Source organism: Callospermophilus lateralis, chromosome 13 (assembly GCF_048772815.1).
Source record: "Callospermophilus lateralis isolate mCalLat2 chromosome 13, mCalLat2.hap1, whole genome shotgun sequence".
Classification (NCBI taxonomy): domain Eukaryota; kingdom Metazoa; phylum Chordata; class Mammalia; order Rodentia; family Sciuridae; genus Callospermophilus; species Callospermophilus lateralis.
Window position 1 is genome coordinate 33,922,261 of NC_135317.1, and position 14,683 is coordinate 33,936,943.

The 14,683-nt window shown below is 38.4% G+C and overlaps 1 non-coding gene across 1 annotated transcript; it reads left to right on the forward strand.

Moving 5' to 3' along the window:
• The first annotated feature begins 13,858 nt into the window (after positions 1-13,858).
• Positions 13,859-13,932, forward strand: Trnan-guu (transfer RNA asparagine (anticodon GUU)). Its single transcript has one exon. It is a non-coding gene; the product is annotated as a tRNA-Asn (tRNA).
• Positions 13,933-14,683: the final 751 nt, after the last annotated feature.

The window sequence follows — 14,683 nt, forward strand, 5'->3', positions numbered from 1 at the left end:
AACTTTCATCTCATGGTTGCAAAATGACTTCTACAACTCCAAATATTACACTTCTCTTTGGGCCTAAGAAGTCAGGTGGAAAGTTATTCTTCATGAGTGTTCTCTTGTCAAGGAGGTATAATATCTTCCAAATAAATAAATAATAATATCAAATAAATAGCCTACCAAAAGATTTCCCTTTCCATCTCAGCCAGAACTGGAACATCTGACCTTTCATATGGGAGCTGAGCCTGGCCTTTCACGTAAATGAGAATCTGTTCAATGTGTAAATAAAACCAGAGTTCTGTTTAGCAAGGAGGGAAGGGGACAATGTTTATTTCTAAGTTAGATTTTCTGTGAGGCTCAACTGCATCCTTCTTGAAATGAACTTAGTCATCAAATACCCACTCACAACTCAGGTGTCAGTCCCTGCAGGTGAAGAGTTGGCAGAAATGAGACCTGCCTACCTGGGCCCTTCACAAGTTTGCCGTCTAGTAGGGGAGGCAGGTGAACAAACAAGCGCGAATGAATGTTACAAAAGTTGTGACCCAGTTATGGGCAAGATAAAGTGGGGCACAAAGAGAGGGTCTGTCTAGAACTCAGGTGTGTGGTGCCTCTTTTCTGAGCTGGAAGGCCATAGGTAGCACAATCATGAACAAAGTAAACGATCTCAATTCTCTGATTGATTGGCTCTTTGCCTCCCACCCTGGAAAGACAGAGACCTCTGTAGAAAATGAGAAGCAGGACAGAGACCAGAATGCTGGCCCCTTTTCTTCTCTTGACCTGACAAATATGTATGGAATCCCAAAGAATAGTCAACCAGTTTTTTTTTTTTTTTTTTTTTTTAATTTAAGATAATCCAAGTCACACAGAATTCACCAAGTATGGGGGTTCTGGGGTGACCTCCTGGTTTATTTATTTCATCTAATTTCCGGTTGAGGTCACCAGGTCTCACCCCTACACTTTGGGCACTCTATGCATCTACCCTCTTAGAAGTCAGAGTTTAACCAGTCAAGATGGCTGGAAGAACACATATGGTGAGATTCAAGCCTATCTTCTTTGATGGTAGAGTAGAATTAGGGAACAGGAAGGGCAGAATAAGGATCAAGATGAGGCTGCAGACATGGGTAAGGACTCATTCATGCCACACTGAGGCTCCTGAAGATATTTAGTAGGTCATAGTTGCCTAAAGTCTCTCAACAACTGCGCTCAGATTGTCTCTGTAATTTCTTCACAGTGTCCAAGGTCAAAAGAAATACTTAGTTCTTTTAATTGAGCAGTTAGGTCCAAAAAATGTAGAAGTGGTCTGGTGAATATGGCTGTGTTTCTTTCAAAAATTCATCATATTCCATGACAATTTTGCGAATGTGTTCACTGTGGTGTCCCAGGGTGGCTCAGTACACAGTTTGAGAACACAGTATAAATAATAGAAGACTTTCTTCATCCGGTGAATTAAATATTTGCTTTTGTATTTTAGAACTATAACCTTCTCAGTGGATTGGAGGATTGATTTAAGACTTGGTGGGAGGTAGGGAGACCATGAGTTAATGGTAGACATTTAGGAGAGAAGTGAGGAGGGCCTCACATGAAGCAACCTCCTGGGAAAGCTCTCGGATCAAAAGTACTTTATGGAGGTAGAATGCATAGGATTTGCTTATTAGTTAGTTTTGGGAGAGAAAAAAAAGATTGATTCCTAGATCATAGGCTTAGGTTAAAGGGTACCTAAAAATAGGAATATGAAAAAAAAAAAAAAAAAACACCTTTGGAAGGAGTTCTGTTATTTGTTTGTTTGTTTTGTTTTTTAATTATTTTTTTGGATGTTGGATTACAGATGTCTATAAGGATAGGATTGTTGTATGGCATTGAAGCTCAGAAGCAGATCTAGAAAAGAAAAATTATGACAGCATAGATTGGGGTTGCAATATCGCATGAGAGTTGGTGAGATTGCTCAGGATGAGTGTGGAATAGAAAAGAAGCATGCCCAAATGTGATTGGTTAATTTTGTGTTAACTTGAGTGGGCCATGGGATGCTCCAATAGCTGGCTAGAGGATATCTAGGGTCTGTGAGGCTATCTCTGAAAGAGATTGACATTTGAATTAGTGACCTGAGTAAAGCCAACCCCCACCCCCCAATGTGTGTGGGCTCCATCCAACCCATTCACAGCCTGAGCAGAACAAGAAGGGAAAGGGAGGGTGCATTTGCTGACTAACTGCTGGGACAGTGCTTTTCTCCTACCTGGCTGTTCCTGGTTCTGTCTTCAGACCTGGACTGGAATCCACACCACCAGTTCTCTGGCTCTCAGGCCTTCCAACCCCACCCTTGGCCTTCCTCGCCTTCAGCTTGCAGAGGGCAGATGTGGGGCTTCTCTATTCCCACGGTCATGTGAGCCAATTCCTGATAATCCACATTGTAATGAACATACCATCTTAAAGAGTCAACAAAGGAAGATCCTGGAAAGGATACAGAATCAGCAGAGATGTCACAAGCTTGAGTAAAGCAATGTGTTTGAGAGAAGCCAGGACTCTCCTCCTACTATTTTGTGTTACATGGAGACCCTGGGTCTACCTGTGTGTGGGCATATGCACGTGTGGGTGGGGGCCACAGGGTACAGCCACAGAGGGGCCACATCACAGAGCCATGGTTGGACTTGTTTCTAAAGGCAGACAGGGAGGTGGGTGGGTGGGAGAGAGGTAGGGGAGAAGGGACTGCACAAGGCAGAGAAGAATCTATGGCATACCAACTCAGCACTGTGTTCAAGGACCCACAGCTTTTTGGGCTCCCAGGAAAGGAGCACCATTTTTACCCCCACATTTGAAGAAAAAAAAATAAGCTAATGTTTTATAGTATCAAGTGGAATACAGTAATAAAAGGAGTGGGGAAAGTCTGTAACTTTCAAATTCTATGAATTTGAAAGATAGAATTTGGAGGGCCTTGGCAACTTACCTAAATACTTTTAATGTCATGTATGAGTATGTAACAATAAATTCCACCAGTATGTGTAATTACAATGCAGTATATTTAAAAATACATACACACATATATACATTTCACATAGTAAAAGGGGGCAGAAAGCTGGGGAACTCGGGGAATGAGGAAGAGAGTCATAAACAACAACAACGTAGTATGCTAAGGCATAAGGACTACTATATGGTGAGGTAACTTCCTCCTGTCACTCACTAGCTACTTTGTATCAGTGACTATTTCTAGAAGGTTGGCTTCTGACTGCTCTGAGATATCCAGGGCTCTAAGGTTCCACCCCAGTGCCTCTCCTCCCGCTGCCCACTCCTAAGCAAGTTCATCCAATGTAGATCTCTCACTAGCTCCTGTAGATCAATGATTTCTCATTCTGTGTTTCTAGTTCCTTGACTTGCTGAACTTGAGTTTTACATTTCTAACAATGTTCACAGTATGGGGCACATATGTGTACTAGTTATGTACACTAATTAATTTAAATATCAATACCAAGTAAACTGATAATATAGGAATAAATTTAGATGTCAAGTAAACTGAAGCTTATACAGAAAGAAGTAAGGATATGATTCCTAGCAGATTTGTCATAAAACTTCAATAAGTAGCCAGAAACCAGGTGACAGCCAGTATGAGACTTGGGTTAGATGCATTTAGTCACAGTGAAAAATAATAGATTAAAATACATCTATAGGCAAATCAGAATGCAGGTTCTGCTGTGAACCTTGGGCAATTCAGATAATTCTCTGTGTCTTCATTTCTGCACTATTAAAAATTCAAAAGTATAGTTATGTTGCTATTTATTTATTATTATTAATATATAATTTATATAACATAAAATTTGCCATTTTAAAGAGAGTAATTCACTATATTTGTAAAGTTGTACAAATGTCACCATTATCTAATTCCAGAATATTTCCATTTCCTGTAAGAGAAACCCAAAACCCAATAGCAATTCATCTTCACTCTCTCTTCCCCCAGCTCCTGGCTTCTGCTTTCTGTCTCTAGAAATTTGCCCATTCCAAATGTTTCTTTCAAATTGAATTATATAATATGTTGCCTTTTGTATCTGGTTGCTTTCTTTTAATATATAAAAAAATGTTAGCATAAAGTTTTCAAGGTTTATCCATCTTGCTGCATATGTGAGTGATATATTCCTTTTCATGGCTAATAATACTCCATTAATTTGACAGATCATACTTTGTTTATTTATTAATTGATAGACATTTGAGTGGATTTCCACATTTTGGCTATGAATAATATTTTAATATTATTATTATGAATAATATTTCAATTTACATTATTGGTTTAAGTTTCTGTGTGACCATATGCTGGATCATGTATAGTGATTCTATGTTTAACATTTTGAAAATTCAATTTTATTTTTGTTGCCTAATCTAGGACGACAAGAATAAGGCCTATTTTTTTTAAGAGTTTTATGGTTTTAGCTCTTATGTTTAGTTCTCTGATCTAGTTTGAGTTAATTTTTGTGTATGGCATAAATTAGGGATTCAACTTCATTCTTTTGCATATGGATATGTAATTGTCTCAGTACCACTTATTGACGAGACTGTTCTTTCCCTGTTGGATTATCTTAGCACCCTTATCAAAAATCTATTGGCCAAGGTGTATGGACTCTCAATCTATTCCATCCAACTCTATGTCCACATTCATACCAGAACCACAACTACAATTCCAGAATGGTAAAGTGCATTGCATAGAAGAACTTCCTATATTCAATTTACTTGATGACTCCAGAGATTTGTAATTATAGATTTTTTTATATCTCTTTGAAAAAGGACTGTCTGCATCAACTCCATCTGAAATAAATTGCATGCATAAATCTAAATTTAACTGCTCACCTGCAGGCCCCTTTTATACAATTCTACTTATGTTAATGATGTGGGCTTTGGCAATCTCTTTCTCTATGTATTTTGTGAAGCAGTTTAAAAAGTCAATTATGAATTGAGACATTTGATTAATAGAATGCTTAATGTTGTTCTAATTTGGAAGCTAGTGTTCAAGCAAAATCCTTCAGATGATTACTTTTAGAAAAATATTTGTTTTATTCTGTGGACTTAAACTAAGAATTTAACATGTCTCCTCTCTAAATAACAGGATTCTCAGAAATCAAAAAAAATTTTTCTTGACTCTAGGGCCATAGACTCTCTTTATTCAATTTGTAGACTTTATAGTTCTGTTATTGATACTCTGAACAGAAAAATATTTTAAAAATATTCCCTAGATAAAACAGAAATGTTAGCAAGGTGAAGCTCCTGGAAAGGAGGAGAACCATTCTTTTGGAATTACTATAGATAGTCATATTTAGTTCTTCAGCAAGTGAAGAATGAGTATTTCCCCCCATAAGTAAACAGATCACAAATTGTCTTCTAGTCTTGACAAAGGGGAGTCCTAGATGCAATGTTTCTGTTGGGGTCACTTGTTGAATTATACATCTCTGAAAGGATTTTTGATCTTTGTGATTATTTAGATGATGACAAGTATTGGAAAAATCCCTATGCTTTCTTGGTCAGATATAGGAAATGTTTTGTGGGAGATGACCCAGGACAAGAGGAGGCACAACTGGCTAAACCTTGATATACCCCAGCAACCCCATGGGAGTGTTAGTTTTGCGGTTTCAGAAATTCATCTTTTTTTCTATTCATCAACTGGTTAACAGGTATGGAAGACTTGATTCTTCATAATAAACCATAAAAGGATTTGGTTTTTAAACCACAAAATTCAATAAGCATTCATTGAGGACTCCATCTCATCAAACTATAGGAGGTAATTTTATGCAATGATCCTTTTCTGATGGGTATTTCTCAGGAAATGAAATGGCACATTACAATTATTTAGTGAATATGTAACAGAAAAAAACAAAGAGGAGTTTTAATAATAATTTTAATTACTATTTTAAGAATATTTCTGTTTAAGCAGTTGAAGATCTCTGTTCATATGGTATGACTGCTTTTTTTTTTTTTTTCTTTTTCTTTCTTCTCCTTTTTTAATGGTGCTGAGGATGGTGCCCAGGGCTTCCTGTGTGCTAGGCAATGTCTCTACTACTGAGCTACCTCCAGCCCCAGGCTGTGTGATATTAAGGAACCCTGAGAAATTCCATTTTCTATCAAACTCATGATCAATATCACATAGCTCTTTATACTTATTCTAGTCTCAATCCTTCCCACTTACCATTGTTTTGGTTGATGTTGCAATACCTAGTCTGTAAAATTTGTTAAGTAGAGGGAGAAGAGGCCTAACGGGAACCTAATCACAAGGAAATAGGAAACAACTCAATAATTAGGGATATTGTACTGGCATGCACTCATCAGAAATGTCAGTCATGATATTCATGAGAGAAACAGGGGGAAAAAAAGATTCAGAAGTAGATACAGATTTAGAAAGACTAAAAGACATGACCAAATTAAATGCAAATAATGATCTTGGGTTTTCTTTAGCAATGAAGGACCTCCCTGGAACAATTGATGAAATCTAAATAAGGTCTATAGATTGGTACCTAATTCTAATAATGTCGTATCAATGTTAAGAGCCTGTGATATTTGTACTGTGGTTATGTAAAAATAAATTCTTAGGAAACATACTGAGGTATTTAAGAGATATCATGTCTGCAGTTTATTCTCAAATTAAGAAAAATACTACATATTCAGAGACAGAAAAAGAGGAAGAAATAAAGCCAATGTAGCAAGATATCATTTGAAGAGTTTGGTAGAATTTTCTGTAGTATTCTTGCAACTTTTAAGTCTGAAATTGCATCATAAAATGTTAAGCTAATAGAATATATTTAAAAGTTTACTAACTGTTAAAAAATGTTCAGCTATATAACACATGAGAATTATTCAGTGCTTTTATAAATAAAAATAGAGGCAGCATAACCTAGTGATTAAGACTAGTCTAGAGTATGCTGCCTGAGTTTGAAGCCTTGCTCTGCCACTAGCTGTGTGATCTTGAAAGAGATCCCTCACTTCTAAATTTCCCATTTGTAAAACAAGGTGACAGTAATGGAACCTACCTCCCAAAGTTGTTATGAAATCTAAATGAGTAAATATTTGCAAAGGACTTCAATAGTGTCTGACACAAAGTGTTTCTAACAGTATTAAATGAATAAATGTAGAAAAGCACTTTAGTCTAAATGATGTCAATATCACCTCTAGGAATAGCAGTGCTTTACACATTAAACACTTAAAAATTAGATTTTTTCTAAAAATAACGGATTTAGATTCTTATTAGTCTCCTTTATGACCAACTTGGGATTCCTGTCATCACTCTGGAAAATGTCTTGCACTAAATTTTTGGTGTGCTTCATATTAGGAACTTGTAAAGTATGCTGGTTTTCTATGACAAACATTTGATATTTCTGTTTTAGATTATCCAATACATTTGGTTGGCATGACTAAGTCAAGTGCTATGGGAGGTATAAAGATGGATAGTATTTCAGATTCAAGGAGTATGCAAATTAGAAGGAAGAATTAAATGCAAAAATGGTGATGGCCAGACACAGTGAGTGGTAGCCTTTGATCCCATTGACTCCATAGGCTGAGACAGAAGGATCCCAAGTTCAAGGCTAGCTTCAGTAAACTTTACAAGGCACTAAGCAATTTGGGAAGACCCTGTCTCAAAATAAAAAATAAAAAGGGCTGGGGATGTGGTTCAGTGGTTAAGCACCTCTGGGTTCAATCCCCAGTACCCCACCTCTGCCACCAAGTAAGTAAGTAGGCAAATAAATAAATAAATAAAGTGACACTGGAGAAGTAGCACAACAGTGCCTAAAAGACTGTAACCACCTGTAGGGAGCTGGAAAGGTTGTGTAGAATACCAGGCCACATATGAGGTTGAAAGAGGATTGAAACTTGAACAGGGGAGATGGAGGAGGAAGGGTCTTTGAAGAGGAGGAATGAACAAAAGCAAGGTGCAGAGACAAGAAGAGCAGGTACTTTGGGCAAGTTATTTGAAGTTTAAATAGATTTAAAGTTTAAATTTAAACCTTTGTAAGCCTACATTACCTTATCTATAAAAAGGACATAACAATAGTACATGCCTTGTGGAGTAGATGAGAGAGAAATGTAATATTTGTGTAGTCTTTAGCCCAGGATCTGATGGTAAATGCTTATTATACATGCCACACATACTGCTGTGTTGTATTATTTTGGGGTCACATCTATTCCCTATTAGGTTATAGTAGGGAAATTGGTACATGAAGTGTATTGGCTTAATCCTGAGTGGTGGGAATGAGGGTGTTGAAGGAGACAAAGTCCAAGTCAAGAGCTATTATGAAGGGTGTGACTGACTGAATGTCAGAAATAAAAGAAAAGGAACTGAGATGAGGCCGGAGTTTCAACTTGGGCTACCAGAAGAGTTCTGGTGTCCCTACAGGGCCACAGGGAAGATAAACTAATTCTGTGTGTGTGCTGGCTATTGGCCCAGGCCCTAATGCATGTGAAACACGTGCTCTACACTGAGTTACACCCGCAGCCCCAGAAACTAACTTTCATTGCATCTGGAAGGCTCCAGACACGGGGCGCTTGCTCTATACCTATTATCTCATACTTGATGATCATCCACTTGGTAGGCTTGGACCTTAAACACACAGAAGCACTTGGCATTTACAACATTCTAAAATGAATCATTTTGTAATACCACGAAATCTATTTTTTTTCAAATATGGATTGTATAACAGGGTTGCTTAAAAATCTAGATTATACTTATAACTCTAAATGCCTAAGATAATGTTTATCTATCTTCAAATTTTTTTGATACCTCAGCTGACTATTAATTGCATGACCAGTTTACTGAGTACCATTTTTTGGCAAGGCCCAATTGTCTTCATGATTTGGTTAACTTTAATTCCAGGCTTCTATCCATTTTATGAGAAACAGCTATAAGGAGGGAGCTGCCCCTCAGGCCTGAGTCTGTACTCTATGTACCTGATGCTTTGATGGAACTGAGGACCTTGAGGACAGTGGTTTCACCATTGTGTCATACTCTCTGTGCCCTCCCTGGGAATACCTGAAGGCCACTAGAAAGTGTGTGACAGTGCCTAGTGCTTTTCCCAGCCCTCTTGGTCAGAGGCTTAGATTCAATTGAAATTGTACCCTCTGGTTGAATTAAGAAAAAAAAATTTTTTTCTGTGATTTCTTTTAAACAGAACTACCAATCTTTAAATTTTTAAGTAGCAAATTTGTCTAACATTTCAGAAAAAAAATATTATTTTTATTGTTATTATGTATTATTTTCCAGCTAGGCAGGGCAAGTATTATTAATTTTATATGGAAGGAAAACAGGAACACTTACTTCACATCGGGCAGTATTTAGTACTCTCTCTCCTCTACCTGCTCATCTTGCCAAATTCATTCCACATTAGTTTTTCTCTCCTGTGTCCAGGAGTTCCTCAGCTGATTGACATCTGCCTCAACCCCACCTCAGCAGGTCCACAGCTGAGGAACACAGTCCTCTTTTGGCATCTGCTTACTTATTTTATTCTTTTGAAGAAAAAAAAAAAAGGATATCTGCTCTGTCTTCTTTTTCTTTTTCTGATACTGGGGATTGAGCCCTGGGGTGCTCTGCTACTGAGCTACATCCCCGTCCTTTTTAAAAACTTTATTTCTAGACAGAGTCTTGCTAAGTTGCTGAGGCTAACCTTGAATTTGTGAACCTCCTGCTTCAGCCTCCCAAGTAGTAGGGATTACTGACCTGTGCCATCACTCCTGGCTGTTCTGAATTTTTTTAAGTGTTAATTAAAAAAAAAAAGTTTTTATTTGTTCTTTTTAGATATACATGACAGTAGAATGTATTTTGACATATCATACATACATGAAGTATAACTTCCCGTTCTTGTGGTTGTACATGATGAGGAGTTACGCTGGTCATGTATTCATATATAAACATAGGAAAATTATGTCCGATTCATTCTACTGTCTTTCCTATTCCCATCCTCCCTCCCTTTCCTTCATTCTCCTTTGTAATATTTTATTTTTTAATGGGTGAGTTTAGAAAGAAGATAGCTAAGTTAACAGCACTCTTAATGTATAGGTTAGATAACAAACTGCTTCTCTGAGAACATCATAAAAGGCCATTTTTCCCTTGCTAAGAATGGTGATCAAGAGAAGGAGTATGAAGAGAAACTTGTTAAATTTGCTGAGATACCTATACAGTTTTCCATGAGACCTTCCTCAGTGTTAAAGTCTGGCCTCTACCTCTCACCGTTTTCAGTCAACCAAGACTCAATGATTTGGAAAGAATTGAAATCACTGATAATATTTGTGAATTATCTTTTTAACTAATGAGATGAACAGCACTTAAATGTTTTGTTCTGTATTATTTGGTAAAACCATAAAAATGATTCAAGATTATTTGTGTATTCAGAAGAGAGGTTAATGGAGAAAAGAACCCTATTATAAATAATTTTTGTTGGAGCTCTATAGGCAGAATAATAGAATATTATTTTTGCCTTTCTTGCCTTTTCCCTCAAATCATCTATTTATTAAAAATAAAATTTAGGGTGGGTACAGTGGTGTATACCTGTAAATCCCAGTGGCTGGAGAGGTTGAGGCAGGAGGATCGTTAGTTCAAAGCCAGCCTCAACAAATCGAGGTTCTACACAACTCAGTGAGACCCTGTCTCTAAATAAAATACAAAATAGGTCTGGAGATATGGCTCAAAAGTTGAGTGCCCCTGAGGTCAATCCCCAGTACCAAAAATAAAAATAAAAAAATAAAATGGAGAGGTGCTGGGGAGTGATTTTTGGCTAAATTATATTGTTATGTTGTGTGCATGAACAAATATGTAATGATAAATCCCATCATTATGTACAACTATAATACAACAATAAAGATGTGAAAAAATTAAATAAAATGGAGGCAATTATCTGAATACTTTCATAAAAATTTCCAACAAAGTGTCAAGACTTTAAAAATGAAGGGGAAACAGGGCTGGGGATGTGGCTCAAGCGGTAGGGTGCTCACTTGGCATGCGTGCGGCCCGGGTTCGATCCTCAGCACCACATACAAAGATGTTGTATCTGCCGATAACTAAAAAATAAATATTAAAAAAAGTTCTCTCTCTCTTCTCTCTCTGAAGAAAAAAAAAAAAAAAGGGGGGGAGAAAGTAATGATATGTCAAAATACGTTTCTCATATTTCTTGTATATTGTGGTGCGTATATTGTATGAATAGACCCAATCTAATGGCCAACTATGAATCTGTCATGCTGCCATTGGCCTGTTAAGCTGATAAGTGACTATTTGCAGTTTTGTGTGAGGAGGATAGAAGGATAATTTTTGGTAAGTTGGAAATATACTTTCAAGTTGGAGGAATTCAATCTAACATTAATATTAATCATTGGCAAAATGTGATTTAATTTTGCCGCATAGTTCTTCTTTTGCTCTTAGCAACATCTGGCTTAGCATTCTCTTTTAACTTGTTTCCTGGTGTACAATCTTCTACTTATTGGGATGATTTTCTCACTCACTGGTTAGTTTGTTTTTTAATTCTTACTGGATTGTTCATTTTTAACAACTTAATCACCATCCTTCTTAAATACAGTAATTGAAAAGAACTAAGGTCATGCACAGTCATGTTAATGGAAATCCCAGGAGTTGCTGGTTAGTTGGGAGGAAGCTGGAGACACAGTATCTGAAAACATCGGATTCATGATAGGTGGAAGGTCTATAAATCAGCAGGGGCCATCTTGCCCTGTCTGTTAAGACACGTGGATCCCATTTGCACAGATGTTCCTTCTCTCTTTTTTCCTCTCTTGGAAGTAAATTAAATATATGGGCTCATTAATCTGCACAGGTCAGTCCCATTGATAGGGCATATTCTTGGGAAAGGTAAATGTGCAGTTCAGTGGTGTGTGATATACAGAAGGGGACAGAACGCCCAGTCCTCTTTACTTTTAACAATCATAAAGGCCTAGGTACTAATGAAAACACAGGAATAAATTTTATTTGGTTACCCTGAAGTTTTAAGAAAGAATGTGTGTTTCTAAAATTAATCCAGTGGATTTAATGTGGCTTTTAAAACTGAGTATAAGTAGTAAGGCCTAAGGGGATAGAGTCACAAAGATCTAGAGGACAATACTTGCTGCTCTCTTATTTTTGTAAAGTGGGCATTTTGCATAAAAGCCATGTTAATAGACTTCGAAGGAGTAAAATGTTCAGATTCCATTCAATATTTGTAAATACTTACATTCTTTTGAAATAATTTCCAGTGGAGAGCCACAAAAAGGCAAAGCCAATTTAACTACGGAAATAGACATTTATTTTATCGAAAATGTTAAAAACTACAGAATCAGGCTTGAAGGCAGAGTTCTACAACAAACGAATAATGAACAAACTGTGGATACAATGAGCTCATTTTCCTTTCTGAATTAGTTTTTCTCTTCATCAGCTTCTCATCATCTCTTTTTTGAAGTTGAAATGTCAGAATGATGTTCAAGTGAGGAAAAGAGAACATATGGACAGGAGCAGAACTTTTTCTAGTATTGTTTTAAGAAGGAGAGTAAATATTTAATGAAGGGCTGTGAGGTCCACCGGTTGCCGTCTGTTCTGATTGAATAGTCACACGAACAATAGCGGGGGTGGGGACGAGCCCTCGTTTGGGTGTTTGAATCAGAAAAGCCAGCGCCTGGCGGTTTTAGATTTCACACTAAGAGGTACATAAAAATGTGAGGTACGGAGGTAGAGTCATGTAACGAAATCAGGCTCATTTTATGCTCTGGTTCCGTTTCCCAGATCGTTTTTTCCAAATCCAGAATCTCCCCGTGCACGTCTAACAGTGTGTTGAAAGCCAGGGGTGCAGCGTGGTGTGAATCCCCAGATGTTTTACAGCTCGACGCTTTCAAGGAACTCCGCTGCTAATTGTTTCCAAAGCCAATTTAAGTTGTCATCACGCGACGGGACTCAGAATGTGGGCTGGGCTAAGGAATGTCGCCCACAACTTCCATAAATCATGATAAGAATGGTTTTTCCAGGGCTTCTGGAACCACAATTTAGTAAAGTCAAAATTTAAATATCAAGGGATTTTTCTTCCCTCCTTCTTGGAGGAGGGAGGAGGTGGGGAAAGACGTTGGGAGTTTTGTAGAGTCCCTTAAAAGCCACCAAAGAAACAGTTACACAAAGGGAAAGAGAGCGTTTATTAGGGGAAGAGGGGGGCAGTAGTTTCTGTGTAAAATTTGTCATGAGTTAATCATAAGCGATAGATTTTTCTTTGTTAACGTCTCTTTTCTCCTACGAGGTTGTAGATATGCAAAAAAAAAAAAAAAAAAAAAAAAAAAAATGTTGAAAGTGGCCTGGCTCCAATGCAGGCTGCTCACAGGGAGCATCCAGGACGGATCTGGCCATTTACTGCAATGCACTGGGACTAAAGAATGTTACTGTAGCTTTTCCTGATGTCCCTTCTTAGTAACAAAATGTTACTGTCACAAATAATCACACCGAGTTAGTACAACACGGGGCTTGTATATATGCTTTCAATAATACCTGGATCTAAGGCAAACAGTGCAGATGACCTTGAAAATGCTCTCCAAGTAAATCAAAGGCTAGCCACCAAAGCACTGGACGAATAGTTGGAAACAAAAGGAAAGTTTCTCAACTCACATGGTGGAAATTTTTATTTCCTTATAAAAGGCAACTGATAAGAACTAGTTATCTTCCTGAAAGAGAACATTCCAAAAGGGGGCGGAGCGGGGGAAAGCAAAGATATTTTAATACACATTGCACTGTGTGATTTTCCCCGATCTTGCCTAATTTTCCAATGTGCTTAAAAGATGGAAAATAGAATTGAGGATTGAAATTATCAAATGAGAGACTCCAGTACCTTCAAGAGGTAATAAACAGTCCGCACTGCCTTTATTATTCTTCATAAAGGCAGTGGCTGAAGGCGGTATTGGCACCGAAGTCTCTGTGGCGCAATCGGTTAGCGCGTTCGGCTGTTAACCGAAAGGTTGGTGGTTCGAGCCCACCCAGGGACGCCCTCCCCTTTTATGAGTTGTCCCCCGGTAGTTTTGCACAAATCTGAGTTCCGACCTCCTAGCTACATTGGAGTCGATTTCCAAGGACTGGAAGCGACCTCGAGGCCCACTGGCGGGTGGCTCGCGGGCTTCCGGGCGTGCCGGGCCCCCTCCTAACCGCTTTCCGCTCGCGGCGGCCAGGTGGTCGCTGCCTGCACTCCCACCCCGGGGCGGGCCGGACTCGGGTTCCAGCGGGTCCCGGGCGCGAGCGCCGAGGGCGCGCAGGGACCGGGCATGCCCGGGAGCGGCGCGCTCCCGTCTCCCAGGGAGCACCCGGAGGCCCAGCGCGGGGAGTGGCGCCCCGTGGGTCTGGGAGTCTTCCGGGACCCTGGAAAGCCCTAGGCCCCCAGGGACGCGCGGGTTCCAATAACGTCAAGTTCAATTTGCAAACTGATTATAAACTCTCCCGTTTTATTGAAGCTGGCTCCTTTTTGTTGGTTTCCTCCCCCGTCAGCATAAAAATATCACTCCGCCTAGACTGACTTACACACGAGTCGTTCCTCGCATGCTAAAATCAGAAATAATTTTTGTCACAATAAAATTATTGTCAAAATAAAATTAATAATTTTTGCACTATGGTAAGAACGTTTACATATTGTTTTACTTTTTCTGCTAAACCGCTTGAATTTTGGAAAAGATGAAACGAACCTGCAAAATTTCTCATCAATTCAGAAGGAGAAAAGCTATTTTCCAAATGTGTTAAACTTAAAAA